This window comes from Dreissena polymorpha, chromosome 2 (genome assembly GCF_020536995.1).
Source record: "Dreissena polymorpha isolate Duluth1 chromosome 2, UMN_Dpol_1.0, whole genome shotgun sequence".
Classification (NCBI taxonomy): domain Eukaryota; kingdom Metazoa; phylum Mollusca; class Bivalvia; order Myida; family Dreissenidae; genus Dreissena; species Dreissena polymorpha.
Window position 1 is genome coordinate 73,192,154 of NC_068356.1, and position 15,715 is coordinate 73,207,868.

The 15,715-nt window shown below is 32.5% G+C and overlaps 1 protein-coding gene across 5 annotated transcripts in view; it reads right to left on the reverse strand.

The window, feature by feature from the left end:
- Positions 1–15,715, reverse strand: part of LOC127867599 (D-glucuronyl C5-epimerase B-like) — a 157,713-nt gene that overhangs the window by 13,540 nt on the left and 128,458 nt on the right. For 4 of the 5 annotated variants that reach the window (XM_052408881.1, XM_052408877.1, XM_052408876.1 and 1 more), the window contains one exon: positions 1,332–1,382. The gene's annotated coding sequence lies outside the window, so the exon portion shown is untranslated. Of the gene's footprint in view, positions 1–1,331; positions 1,383–13,404; positions 13,431–15,715 lie in introns of those variants that run through there. The other variant, XM_052408878.1, reaches the window with a different exon arrangement.

The following is a 15,715-nucleotide window of genomic DNA, read 5'->3' on the forward strand; positions in this document are numbered from 1 at the left end:
TCCTATACACCCCTCTAAACTTCGTTTCTGGGGGTATAACGAGAAAAGAAATTTGTTCAACTTCATTTTTCCTAGGGAATTACAGAACGTCAAATAAAACATAGGGTGAAATGCTTACACACAAGAAGAATAAATGTCACATGTAAATATCAAATGTGTGCAAAGTCAGACAGTTTTAATATCAACTGCAAAAAGGTGAAATTATGATTAAACATACTAAAAATATAAATACATGTCAGATTGAATGGTTGATATTTTTGTGGCTTTCAATGTTGTGGTAAAACGTAATAAAAATAGGTATAATGTTAATGATGTAACATGTAATTAACATAACATTTGTTCAACTGTCTACATATGAAAAATATTCAACGCAATACATATTTATATTTTTATTACAAATTAAAAGCTTCAATGCAAACATTAGTTAATGCTACACAGCATATTGCAGCAAATTCATAGTTAGCAAATTAATTGCTCTGTTAAAAAACGTTTTAATATACCAAGAGTGCAAATCACTTAAATATAAAGAGCAAGTCGTAAAACCTTCGATGATTGATAGATATTGGAAAAAATAGGTTTGAATGTCTGCCAATTTTCTTTTGTATCAATTAATTAAAAATGAAATATTGCAGCTCAGAGACCATAATGCAAATGCGTCCAGAGGTGTTTTTCTTAAGCATATATTTGAATACAAATCTGATCATCCATATAACATAAATCTAATGAAAGCTTGCCAAAATCAACATTTGAATAACAATTTTGATCGTATTACAAATATCCCCATATATATATATATATATTTATGTCTTTTTTTGTCCTAAAGCTATTAATGTTATGAAAATTGTGTTTCCATCCCACACCTACCCCGTTATGAAATACTCAGTGTCAATATATTAACCCTTTCAGTGCAGGAACCGAATTTTGAAGGCCTTTGCAAACAGTTTGGATCCAGATGAGACGCCACAGAACGTGGCGTCTCATCTGGATCCAAACTGTTTGCTGTTCTTATAGTATTCTTTGAAAAAATCGAAGAAAATGCTAATTTTAGAAATTCAGCAGACAACATTTTAGCAGACGAAAAATTTCCCAGCATGCAAAGGGTTAATATTATAACCTTGAATAATGGATATTTGCTTTCACTACCTATAGTTTAGCCAAACTTTGTAATAATGCACATTTAATTGGTTTTAAATGTTGTGTTTGTTTAAACAGCTAAGAATGTAACTGTTAAATCTGCCTATAATTATACCAAAATGTATATCAGCAGATTTGAAACCGTTCATTTCTCAAGCCTTATTAATTATGTTTTTAACAGTTTAAATTGGACTTACTGTTGGTCATTTTCCAGATAAAAGTTTCAGAGAGTCGCACTATGTCTTCACCTGAAAATAAATAACAGCGTGCTAATTAGTACTAGAGTCGACTATTTACAATACAATACATTATATTATATTTTATCAAAACAAAGATACGTGTTCCTATTCATACTATATAAGTAAATATGACACATTAGCATTAATTAAAAAAACTTCAACACATAGAAATGTTATTTTCTTAATATGCTAACTATACATATACCTTATTAATATATTTGGATATCAACCCAAACAGATATTAAAAATCTCCTTATTTAAATAACATGAATAATTAATTCATTCACAAAACATATTGTGTTAACTAAGTCAACCAAATGTTAAATGATCCATCAAAGCTAATATCTACACATCCAATGTGAATCTACTTTATGTCAAGAATACATAATTATTGTGCAACATTGATTCCTAATTCTGTCTTAAGCACTTAATTAAGCTCACAAACAACAATACATAGTAAACACCTAAAAACACATCTTTTTATAAAGTCCATCCAACTTCTTCAATGACTTCAATGGGACATGCCAATCAAAATGTTTTTCACACATTTTTAGCTAAAAAAGCATATCACCCTATTGACAATTTTCACTTTGGAGATAGAGAGAGTGCATTCCACAGCAATTAGGTGTTATTGTCACACAATTTATGTCCCTTTTTGCTCAATCATCCTACTTTAACTTGACACTTTATCCTGTAATTAAATCTCGGTTAGGTAATAATTAAAAGTTAAAAACATGACACACAAATAAATTTATTAAATAATAATAATTATTTGTTTCCTTAATTGCAGACATGTTGACTGGTAACTTAGGTTTGGACACAAATAATTAATTATATACAATTGAATTCTGCATTTTTTGCTTATTCTTTCCTTGTATTAGTTAATTGTTTTACATTTAAGTTAAAATATTATTGGTATGAAGCCAGTGTATAATGTATGTCTCAGCTATCTATGTGATTCTGTTTAAGTTGCCTCAATTATTTAAATTTAAATTTATGATACAATTGCATATACTAATGCTAATTATGAATATCTCAGTTAACATTTAGATATAATTATTTAATCAATTTATAATGATTTCATGTTTAAACTTTATTATGTTAGTTGAAGAAATCTTACTGAACATCTGATTTTCACAAACAAAATATTTAAGAATAAATTATAAGTCATATTTAAAAAAAACAACAACAAAAAAACACTTTTATTTTTTCATAATAATTATCATAATTGTACATTTATTATCATTTATTTTTAATTCTGAACCATATCCTGATATAATCCCTCATAAACAACGCAACACTTGACGACCAGAATTCACTGACTCAGTGACATTTGGTAGAGACTAGATCTCATACATTTTTAACTGTGAACCAATGGTATTTTAAAACATTATGATAACTATCATGTTCGCAGTTTGACCTTTCTTTCTTGTCTCTTCATCAACAGCAGAAACATCATGATTTACAATCTAAACTAATTTCACACAAGCAAAATATTGTCACAATTAGGCCAAATCTATTGTGTGTTTCCAATTGACTTCAAATAAGTGTTGTTACAGTATCTGAGAAATTGTGCTGATTTTAAATTTAAAAAAATTGTGGCCGATAAGCTGTGCAAAAAAAGTGAGAGTCACAGTAACAAAGCCATAAGAATAGGAATATCCGAATAAATTGTTGATATTTGTTGGTTTTACTAGATAGTTATGGATTTTATGTACAATCATGATAAGTGGAATTAAAATCAAAATCATTTATTGATAATTTTCGCTGATATTTTGTATTGTTTAGAAAAGTGAAATACCTATTTTCACGGCCGTTAATCACGCGTGTCACCTCTTTTATGAGATGCATTAATATTCATGAGTCAACGCTATAACTTCCAAGGTGGCGCTCAGGCCCAGATGTTTTAAAATTTAACGGATAATTTTAAAGGGTGTTTAGTTTTTATATGTTTTTTCAACATATTTTGCATCACATCCGGGCCTGAATGCCACCTGTGAAGTTGCATTGGCTCATTTATTAATGCATCTCAAAAAAAAGGTTGCGCGCGTCAAATTAACGGGCGTGATTTTTAATCACCAATATTTCATCATAAATTGTAGGAAGCCATAACACAAAAATTAAACATCTTTGAACTGATTATTAATTATTAGTTCAGACAAGGCGTATATATATCTATCACTCAAAAACAACTTCATTGTGAATTCCTACACATATGGCACAGGTCAACATATTTGTTCAGATGAAAATAAGGTGAAACCCATGAAAAGGACAAATACTCTTATAACTAAAAAATAATTCCTTTGAAAAACGAAAAAACAACAACAATATTTTAAGTATGGCCTATAGTGTCCACTGAGCGGTCATTTTACTATGTAAGGTGAGAGATGAATGTGTCAAGTTCATGCTTATGAGGGTCATGTCCTCAAATAATACACTGTCAACTGGGGGCAGCAAAGTCATATATTTAAATGATAGTAATAACGCCTCTCTCATCAATTTTTGTGTGTCAGTCTGGTATTTGGAATGATACAGAAGTCATTAATACCATTAATAACCCAACAAGTGTAATGTTCCACTTAATACAGCAAATATCCAGACCTTACAATATAATGAGGAGCCGTGTCGCGCAAAATTGGGTTTTATTGAGCCTGCATTTTTCACAGGGTTTGGTCAGGGTCGACCCTTTTTTCTGCTCAATATATAGTAATACAAGGTTTTGTGGTTTCATCAGCAGCTGCAAATGCGCAGGAAGATCTGGAACAATGCTGGCCATCATACACAGTATTGCATAAGACCCAATTTAGCATGATGCAGCTCAAAGCCCTTCTTTAACTTGCAGCTGATTCACACACTGATCTGCATCACATTCAATTTTAGTGACTTATCATTTTGTCAATTTTGAATTACAAAGAAATTTCCAATAATTACAAACAAAACATTACATAATACCCCTTTATACTTCTAAGGATGGGGACTTGTTCAACGGCCCATAATCCCTCTTCCCCATATTTACAACTTTCCCCCACATCCCACTTTACCAGAAAATTGCAGAATAAAAATTAACAATTATTGATCTTTTTCTTAAATATTAAGTGGCTTAACTGACTGCACTTAAATGAGCTAAAACATAACTATATCAGGCTATTAAGTTTTGTTTTTTTGTAAGTTGGCTATACAATGTATCTATACACTTCTGCTAGTATTTAACATTACTTTTGATCCTGTTTCAAGTTCATTTGATTGTCAGACAAATGACATCCCAAAATGGGCAGACACCATTAAGATAAAATGTCTCAAAACCCTGTAATGGTCAGCTTGAACCACAGTCATGCCCCGGTCAAATTTTACAAGGACAACATCTAATGGGGGGAGGGGGGTTGTCTGCATACAAATGACCATAATTATCATCTCAGTGAATGCTGCAGAAGTTCTGTATCTACCAGGTACAGATGGGATGATAAAAATGTAAATTTCCCAGTAGCTGATAGTGAGTTGTTGGCCTTGATTGATGGAGCTTTAAAGGGGACATTTTAGTAAATTTCTTAACACATAAATGTTCAGTCACATGTTCCTGATTTTTGGTTGACATTCAGGAGTAGACATCATACAAAAAAAAACAACATAGTGATATTATTTTATCAAAATATCAAATGTGTCCTCATAGTGCCCCATAGTCCGAATTAACGCAAATGTGATAAAAAAAGTGTCCAATCATCAAGCCCCAAACATTCCTGACCAATTGATGATCTATATCTTTGTATCTTTAGAAGCCAAACTCAGAAATGCATCACTGGCCATTTGGGAAAAATACAACAGCTGGATTGGGGATTTTTAAAATAGTGATTTTGGAAAATCTAATACACTATAACTCTAAATAGCAATTAAAATTCAAACAACAAAATAATATTAGTATTTACATACTTTGAAAGATGGAATTGATGTTAAATTGAGATAAAATAATCAACAGACACTTCTTTTTTTTCTTAAATTGCTTTTTTTTTCGAAATATGCAATTAAAAAAAAGTTTGCTATACTGGTCCGTTTAACGTTCGCGTAGATACTCCAGGAATAGGCCTGTTATAATAATCAGATAATCCCCGGCGAAATGTTGTTCATGATTTCATGAACACTTCAAGCCAATCAAGAACTGTTCATGAACGGTTCTGAAAAAGTTCCTGAGCTTGGTTCATGAACTTTTGGACATGAACTGTTCTTAAGACATGTTCATGAACTGTTTATGAATTATTGTTGAACATTTCAAAGTTCATGAACAGTTCTTCATCTAACCATAAATACTTAGTGATGAACATTTCATGCACAAGTATTTCTAATGACTTTTCTGAGACAGACTTTAAGGATCCATCATGAATAATTCATGAATTCCTTTGTGCTAGATGTTTCATACATATTTTAGAAAGTAATATTGAAATGTCTAGCATACAAATCTTGTAGATTTGTGAAACCTGTGAAGTTAGATGAATATGCATAGTACTTTCACCACTGTAAGTTAGAGTTCTTGACCTGTTCTAAAGAATTTTAAGAACATTATTTTGTACAAGAACTGTTCAAGAACTGCCTTCAGGAACACTTCAATAACTTTTTAAGGACCTTTCCTGTTCTTGAATTATTCTTAAACTATTCTTGAACACTTTAAGAACTTTTTTGAACAACATGTTTCCTTCTGATGTTCTTAAACAGGTCTACACAATGTTTTTGAACGTATGATGGACTTTTTAAGAATTCAATATGTTCTTAAAAGGATCTGTCATTGTTCTTGGAAGACTTAAAAGACAAGTTTAAGAACGTTTTAAGGACATCTTATTTCAAGAACAGTTTAAGATGATATCAAGAACTCAATGTACATTGCATTGCTATTTTTACAAAGAAAGAATATTGTGTGCACAGGAAGTTGAAACGGAAGGCACATTGTTTATGTTATATTTGAAAATGTAAGTCTTTAATAAATTACCGGCTGAACTGATCAGCCATTGGTTCCATTTCAAGTTCTTTGGCACTGTAAGTGTAACCATTTCAGGGAAACCATTGATTAGTAAATGATTCTTGAACTGAAAATGAGACTATTCATAATCTTTTCAATACATGAATTATTCATGAACATAGAGTGCAAAGTTGTATTATGAAATTTAAAGAGTATTATCAAACCACTTGTATCTCAGTTATTAGTGTTATATTTAAATTATTGTTATATGTTGCTATCAATATGTTAAGTGCTAATACAAGACTTGTTTTTTCTTACCCTGACCTGTTTGTTGAGCTTTGGTAACACTTATGATAACCTTTGCATAAATTGACAAATTCTTGTTCATGAATAGTTCATGAACACTTCATGCCACCTCAGTTCATGAACTCTTGAAGAACTATGGTTCATGAACTATTCACTTACAGTTCGTGAACAGAAAATGAGCCATTGAAAAATAGAAGGAAAATGTTCATGAACTGTTCGTGAACAGCAAAACCCTGAAGAATTTTTCAAGAATTGTGTTGTTCATGAACTGTTCAAGAACACTTCATGCCATTGATGTTCATGAATAGTTCATGAACATTTCATGCCATATTGGTTCAAGAATAGTTCATGAACACTTCATGCCACACGGGTTCAAGAATAGTTCATGAACACTTCATGCCATAAGGGTTCAAGAATAGTTCATGAACACTTCATGCCATTAGGTTTCAAGAATATTTCACGAACACTTCATGCCATTAGTGTTCATGAACAGTTCATGAACTAAAATTTCAAGAACTTTTTCACAGATGTGGCTCATTTTCTGTTCACGAACTATTCGTGAACAATTCATTAACTCAGTTCACGAACAGTTCATGAACTGTTCACGAATTAGTCGTGAACTGCAGAACAACATTTCGCAGGGGATGCTTCGACATTGGCTACACATATTTAGCAGCCTAATAAGGAGAAATCTATATCACTTACGCAATTGTTATAGATAATTATAAAGAAAATCATAAAAGCATGAGCTTATAAAAGTAACAGAGTGAGAAAACTGATGATTTACATGAAATTTGAAGTACGCAAAACAGATGAGAAATTGTTAGTTAGGTGTGTATTGAAATGTGTTGATAAAACAGTAAGGATACGGAACATGCCAAAACATTCAATCAAAACCACAAGGGTGTTGTCATTGTAAACTACATTTACGTCCACAGTTTTTTGACTGTTGGTTCACTTCATCGTGAATATGTTTTGCAACCACAAGAATTTTGAGACTAGTAAGAATGAATTCAATTTAGATACATAGCATTCCTATTTCAACGAAACATTGATTTGGTCATTGTCAGCACTTAGCCTGTATACACTCTTATATTAGTCACAACGAACGGTGATTGACAAGTGTTTGCAAAAACAATGAATTATTATGTACATATCTGTTGAAACAATCAAAGAACTGTTGTTAACATTATCAATTAATAGGAGGTGATGTCATTTATGTATCAACACTTTAGATCCTTTAAGGGAGATAAGTTCTTATCTTGATTTGAAACATGTCAAGGTAGATAATAATCTATGGCTAATATTTCTTATTAACATAAGGGAGATAATAATCATTGTTCTGTTTTTTCTTACACCTATGAATTATGCTTGAAGGGCATGCTTCTATCTTAAAATGAATAGTGACAGTTATAACAAGAAACCGTCGGAGACGGTGATGCTCCCCAAAGGTTTTTTTTGGGTCACAATATTGCACTATATATTCAGATAAAAGGAAACGTCTAGTAGTTGGGGGGACAAGAATTGCACTATATGTACAGTTAATGGAAAATTTCAAAGGGCCATAACTCTGTAAAAAATCATCCGACCAGAACCGGCTGATAATATGCACATCTCCTCTTGGTAGTGAAGTTCCCATAAAGTTTAATTGAATTCCGGTCATTAATTGCTGAGAAATAGCCTGGACAAAAATTGTGCACGGACGGACGGACGGACGAAGCGGCGACTATATGCTCCCCCCCAACAAAATTTTGGGGAGCATAATAAATAACTGTTGACACAAAGACTGCAATTTAACCATATGTTATTGAATGAAATTAAATAAAAAGTCAATATCCAGGCTATAGATCAAGGGACATAACTCTTCTCTAAAATAAATATTTACAAAAGTAAGAGAGTAAGTGAAACATACCAGGAAAATAGTTAGTTTTACTTTGATGTAAATAAATTTATTTGATGGGATAAAGTAAGCATTTATAATGCAGCTAGTCCATCATAAAGTAATTGGAACTTTGACTTAAGCTCGACAAGGAAGTTCAGATTTAGGACTGATCAATGAAAGCTAATTAACAGAATGATATAGCAGTAGGCACATCTTGATTGAATGATTAGTCAACTTAATTATCTTCTGCAATAAAGAGGCAGTCTCATACACGTTTAAAATATTTACAAGAGTATATAGTTGCATAATTCAATGTACTATACCACAGACAACGCAAATATACATTGTCAGTCTATCAATTTTTATGAAAACGCCAAATGCCCGGTAGTGAAATGCAATATTGCCTGACTAATACTGTCTGGTGACACATGTTTGCAAATTGAAAAAATTGTTACCTGCTTGCAGTCATTATCCTTGACCTTTAATAACCTCATAAACCTCAAATCATCCGCTCTACCTCAAGTTTTATCAGCTGTTAAATATACCATATACATTATGAACCTCTGAGAGAATTAATCACATTTGTTAAATTAAATTAAATATTGCAGTGAGATGATATTTTCTATATAAGACCTCAATCCTCATTTAATGGACATCTTGGTAAGGACAAAAACATCTTCCTCCCATGAGTCACCATAAAACAGGCAGCTGCAAGAAAAGAAGTCTCCACTTAAAACTGAAGTGTGACCTGTGTTGATGGGTATGAGACAGTTGACCATTTCAAGTATCCCTGGGTGAATTTAGATGTTTGACCACTCAATACAGGGTCTTTATCATGGAATTCCTCTGTGCACTTTAATACCACACCTGCTCTTTGATATGAGGGTCAGATGAAAAGAAAGTCATAAATTCATCTCTATGTTAATTCATAAATTAAAGGATCAACATTGCTTTATGCAGGGTAAATTTCATGTTCATTTCTATTTGAAGGGCTTTATTAACCCTTTACCACTTAGATACGTATTGTGACTCATTGGTAGTCACTAACAAAGATAAATTTAATTATAGATCTTTCTTACTAGATTTAAGTTTTAAAGGCAATTAATTTCCAATCCTAAGAAACTGATGAGCAGCAAACAGCATAAAAACTGAACAGACTGTGAGTTACTCACAGGCTGTTCTGATTTTATGCTGTTTTGCACATAGCCATTTTCACTTTGCTTCTGTTTTGGAAAGTGTTTAAATGAATTATAAGAACATATAAGGTGGTGACAGTAGTTTGAGACAGATTAGGGACTTCTTGGGCCGTCCAGGGTACATATCCACCATCCTATTCTAATAGACTTCAATACAAATAATAGACTTTGAGCCAAGAAATCTTACCTCAAAGTTAGCATAGGAGCAGACTCTATCAATCAGAATATTATGAATAATTGTTCATTGATAGATATGTCATAAACACACTAAATGTCAAATGTCATTTAAGACTCAGCAATAAAGTATTTCCAATTTTAAGATATATTCTTTATTTTAAGACTGAAGTCTATAAGAATGGTTGATGATGACAGTGCCAAGGAATTTATGAGATATTGTTAGACCAAATTTCTGGCGTCTTTCCTTGAGCTGTCAGAATAATATATATATAAAGATACTTAAACAAAAACATTTTAGTGGTGTCAATAGTAAATATGTCCATAACATGCACACCGCAAAATCTCAACAGCAGCATTTTGTTGTTAAAATCAAAGTCCTTGTGAATGTTGAATTAACCCCTTCCTCCAAAAGAAGAAAAGTGAAAATGGCTTTTGCAACCAGCATAAAACCGAACAGCCTGCGAGTAACTCAATCGCATTCTGTTCAGGTTTTATGCTGTTTGCTGCTCATCAGTACCTAAAGGTTGGAAATGAAGTCTTTAAAGCTTAAATTAAGTAAGAAAGGTCTTAACTTAAATGTAACTTTCTATGGGATAATAATGCACTTAAATACGTATCTAAGTGGAAAAGGGTTAAAACTAGTTTTTACGCTCCTCTCTAAATGCTAATTTAACTTCGAGGTTCCTGTATTATGCACCTGTAACATATGTTTCCCCTCGTCAATAAATAGTTAAGTACGCAGAAATCATAAATACACATTCTTTGAATGATCTATGCAGCCAAATATGCATACTAAGTATTACATAATTCCACATATACCTTGGGGATTTATGTCTGTCCTTTTCTGGCATTGATTCAAATCAACTGCATGTCGCATTTATTGCAAGTTATTCTTTCATTATTATGCAATACTGGATTCATCAAAGCCACATCGAATTAGCATGAGTAGAAAATATGGGCCTAAATCCATTGGAATGTTGACATTGATCCATATTTGCATATATAAACTTAACCATGAAACACTTGCATTTCCTTGTAAAGAATCACTGATGCTTTCAAGCAGTAAACAAATATTTGTGGAGAGATTGTATTTGGATGAGGGACAATTTTTCAGAGATTCATTTGACTTTGTATAGCTGTAAATTTCAGATAATTTTTCTGTGCAAGGTATATAGTAGTTTATTTTGGGATAAATAGGGGACAGGGGTGATAAAAGGGGGTAATTAATGAGAAAGGTTTTTACTACATATACAAGAATAGCCCTTCCCAGTGAGGCAAACGCCATGCAGGGTGTTGCATGCGTGCCCAATGTATAATCAATTGAGGTTCAAGCTGGAAAAACCCTCTTTAACCCTTTCAGTGCGGGAACCGAATTTTGAAGGCCTTTGCAAACAGTTTGGATCCAGATCAGACGCCACAGAAGGTGGCGTCTCATCAGGATCCAAACTGTTTGCTATTCTGATAGTATTCTTTGAAAAAATTCAAAGAAAATGCTTATTTTAGAAATTTAGCAGACGACATTTTAGCAGACGACAAATTTCCCAGCATGCAAAGGGTTAAAGCATGTGCATAAAGTGTTGTCCCAAATTACCTTGTGCAGTCTTTACCCGTATAATCAGAAAAACACTTTTGTCTTGTCTGGATTTTCTCTTCGTAAAAGACAATAAAAGTGGAAAGTGTCGTCTTAGATATAACCTGTGTGGATCGCACTCTTGAAACTGGGACAAGACTTTGCCAACATGCATGAACCAGGTCTAAATTTCATGTCATAAATGCTCATTTAAAGTTGTATATGCAAGGTTTATTTCCGCAAGGTATATAGTAAAATTAAGTTGTAGCAGAGTTTTGAACATGAGACCCCTGAGGAGTGCAGTTGGTCAAAGCAACTAAAAAGAATGCTCTTCGCGAATTACAGTTATCTAATCATGAATTAGTTATCTAAACAACCTTACCATGCCCATTAATAAACCAATTAACCACAGCTAAAACACAGAAACAAGTGTCAAATGTAGCAGTATTAAACGACCTCCTCCTCTTTCCACTACATAGCCACACACATAATACACCAAGCATGATGTTCATTTCACATAAATCTGCTTGTTTGACATGCCACCCTACATGTCTTAATGGGTTTTTCTAACAGAGGATACATGTGATAGGAGCAGGTATGACATTCAGTCTTTCTCTACCTCAAACCCCAACCTTTGATCTCAGTGTCACCACAAATGTGGGGCAGATATTTAGTCCAAATGTGACTTCAAACAATTAAACATTTATTTCATTAACCACACTGACTGTGCAATGGTTTCAGCAACTTGCAACAGGCCCTTGTTCAAATCTGATTATATAATATACTTAATCGGTTATAAAATAATAGACTAACAATTCATATTCATTAACAATACTGTAAAAAATAATAACTGTTAAACAAATAATTTACTTACACTTGAATGTTGTATACATGTACACGTACCGACGATGTAAATCATAAATCCCATTACTACAGGATAAAGCCAAAACTTTCAAAGGTCACTACTACTCAATAAACTAAAAGATGTCATTGCAATCAAATATCACTAGCTTCACAATGGGATTAGGCCACAGTGCATTCACAATTGACATCAGTCCCTAAACAAACAGTCTCCAGCTCAGGCTAAATGTCACTGTGTTTGACTTTGACATTTAAACCATCAGTAAATATTGAAGCACTAGCAGAGCAAACATTAGCAGGACCCTATGCATCAAAATTAGTATAACTGAAAAGTATCAGTAGTTACGCTGTTTAGTATTTATTCACAACTCGTAAATATATGACTTATGACTAATAAGAGATGGACTCATTCAGAAAAACAACTTTGAATCATCCATGCATCTTTCTTCCACAGTAACCAGGACAACTGAACATAAGACAAATCTTCAGATATACTCCATTGGTGCAAGTGATAATTACCTAACACTTATACAGTAGTAAAGTGCATCACACCAGTCTAGTATGACACTATTGTATCTGCATGCTTCACAAAGCTATAGTATACCAATCACTTAGCTGCTCTCAGCAGTTCTATAAATTAACAGTTGAGAAGAAAAATGATAAAAATATTACCAAAGATACAATAGTTTTGCACTCAACTGTTTACCGGGGTATATGAATAAAACTGCTGAGAGCAGCAAAGTGATTGGTATACTATAGCTTTTGGGCTGCAGAATGCTCCGGAGTATTTTAAATCAAAATGGAAAAGAACTATCAATCTTCTAAGCTCAGCATATTCAATGTCTTAAATATGATTTAGAAGGGGAGATAACTGTTTAAGTTTAACTAGGGACAATCTGAAAACAAGGTTGTTATTATTTGACATGTATACATGTACTTTGATTGATTGTATTCATGTAATAATTTTTGTTTTATAATTTCATCCAGATATGGTATTTCATCCTTTAATCAAAGCACAAAATGCTAATGCAACGCAAAAGATAATACAAATCAGGAACATAGAATCAAAAACATTCAAAGATAAAATTTACCCATACATGCATCCAATCCAACACACCTTGGTCTACAACAGCAAAGACAAACATTACATAATACTGTGATATCTACGGAACCTACCACCTGGGCTGATTAATGAAAACAAACCTCTTGAAAACATATATCGCCTGAATATCTGTGCAAACATTGACATGGAATGTCGTAATGATACTTTGATGATACTCTGCCGGCATTGTTTGTCATGCTTTGTGTTCTAAGTTTATATGTCGTTAATAAAAGTAATCAATGCTAGAATGCGAAGCCACTACACATATAGCTTTAAAATATTTTTAAAAATCCATCAAAGTTTGGAGTCTGAAAATTGATTTGCGCCTTGCTCTGGGAAAATGGGGTTTAATGCATGTATGTAAAGTGTCGTCCCAAATCATAACCCTTAACAGTCTGCGCTTGCATAATCTAGGATGACCATTTATGCTTAAATTGTTCAACTCAAATGGATGTATGCTAAGAATGATATATATAAGAACTCTTTTGAAGATTCAAACTGCATTTTGTGATTGATGGCGATTTATACAGCAATTATCCCTCCACCTTGAGCATAAAGATGCTGGCAACAATTAACCCTTTCAGTGCGGGAACCGAATTTTGCAAACAGTTTGGATCCAGATGAGACGCCACAGAACATGGCGTCTCATCAGGATCCAAACTGTTTGCTATTCTGATAGTATTCTTTGAAAAAATCGAAGAAAATGCTAATTTTAGAAATTCAGCAGACAACATTTTAGCAGAACACATATTTCCCAGCATGCAAAGGGTTAGAGTAAAATGTCAAGTGTGTTGATATATTACAGAAATGTAACAGCTTTCAAGGAGATGAAGCTAAAGCTTAATAACAGTAATGACCAAGAAATGTTTTTAAATTATTGATTCATTAATCGTAAACCATCATTTCCTCAATAATTTGGAAAATACATGTATTTCATAATCATGCAATTATAATTGTAGTGTATAACTAAAGCATGCGTGGCACGGCCCGGTGCATGCAGCCAATTAGCTTTTGCTTCCAGATGTCCTGGACCAGCGATGAGTTTCATTAACCTTTTTTTGCCATTGTAATAAGTTAATACTATTAAAAACATAAAAGATTTGTAAGTAAACATATTGAATGAGATTGTTCAAAGATACTTAAATCTGTGAAAAAGTCCCTTTAAATGTCCACCAATAAAAAGCAACACAAATAGAGATAAACGACTGATATTAATTTCATACAATAAAAAAAGAACAGTGTACATCAACTTAAATTAAACACATCCAATTTAGTACTCAGTTAAACTTTCATATGAATCTCGAAATTGAAAAACTAATATGTAAATTAAAAGCTGAGCTACGAAAATTCAATACAGTGACTTAATGGGGAAAAGGTGATATCTTGTCCCTGTATATTCAAAACGGCTTGTCATATGATAAGAATATAAAAGATTTATGATGTTGCGAGAGATTGTCGATATGACGATAAATTTACATACAGTCTCCATGTTTATGTATTTAATGCACAAAACTTGAATAGCAGTGTAAAAACATGAGACATATTTACAGGGAAAGATATCAAATACATGTTTGTTTCAATTTTGTAGAGACATATACTAATTTAAATACTTTTTTAAACTGAAATTTTATTTGACAATTATACTTGTAGATAAAATTATGTACATAACGAGAATAATTATGGCTCTTTAAACTACAAAAAGATACAAACAATTATTATTGCAAACTGCATGCAAACAGTTTCATGACATACCATTATTTAAAATTCTCACAATTCAGCAAATTATTGACCCAACCATACATTAGTTTGTTTCATCTGTCTCAGAACTCAAACTTACCCCATTAAACAACACTATTTTTAAAATTATTTGTTTAATTAAAAAAAACTTAAATGTATCATAAAAAGTATGCCACTTTGTACATTTAACACACAATTATTACAAATTTCCAAAAGATATTATGTCAGAAACAGACTTGTCAAGATGAATGATAAAATGAATGCAGGCTGATTTACATTTTTGAGATCTTTAATATTCTAAGAAAGCATTAGTCATCCATGGATTATCATAATCAGTATAAATAAACAAGAGATGTTTTTGGCAGAAACACAATGCCCCCTATTGCTCCGCTTTAAAGCCATATATTTGACCCTTGACCTTGAAGGATGACCTTGACCTTTCACCACTGAAAATGTGCAGCTCCATGAGATACACATGCATGCCAAATATCAAGTTGCTATCTTCAATATTGCAAAAGTTATGACATAGGTTAAAGCTTTGGGACACACACACACAGGACTGACTGACT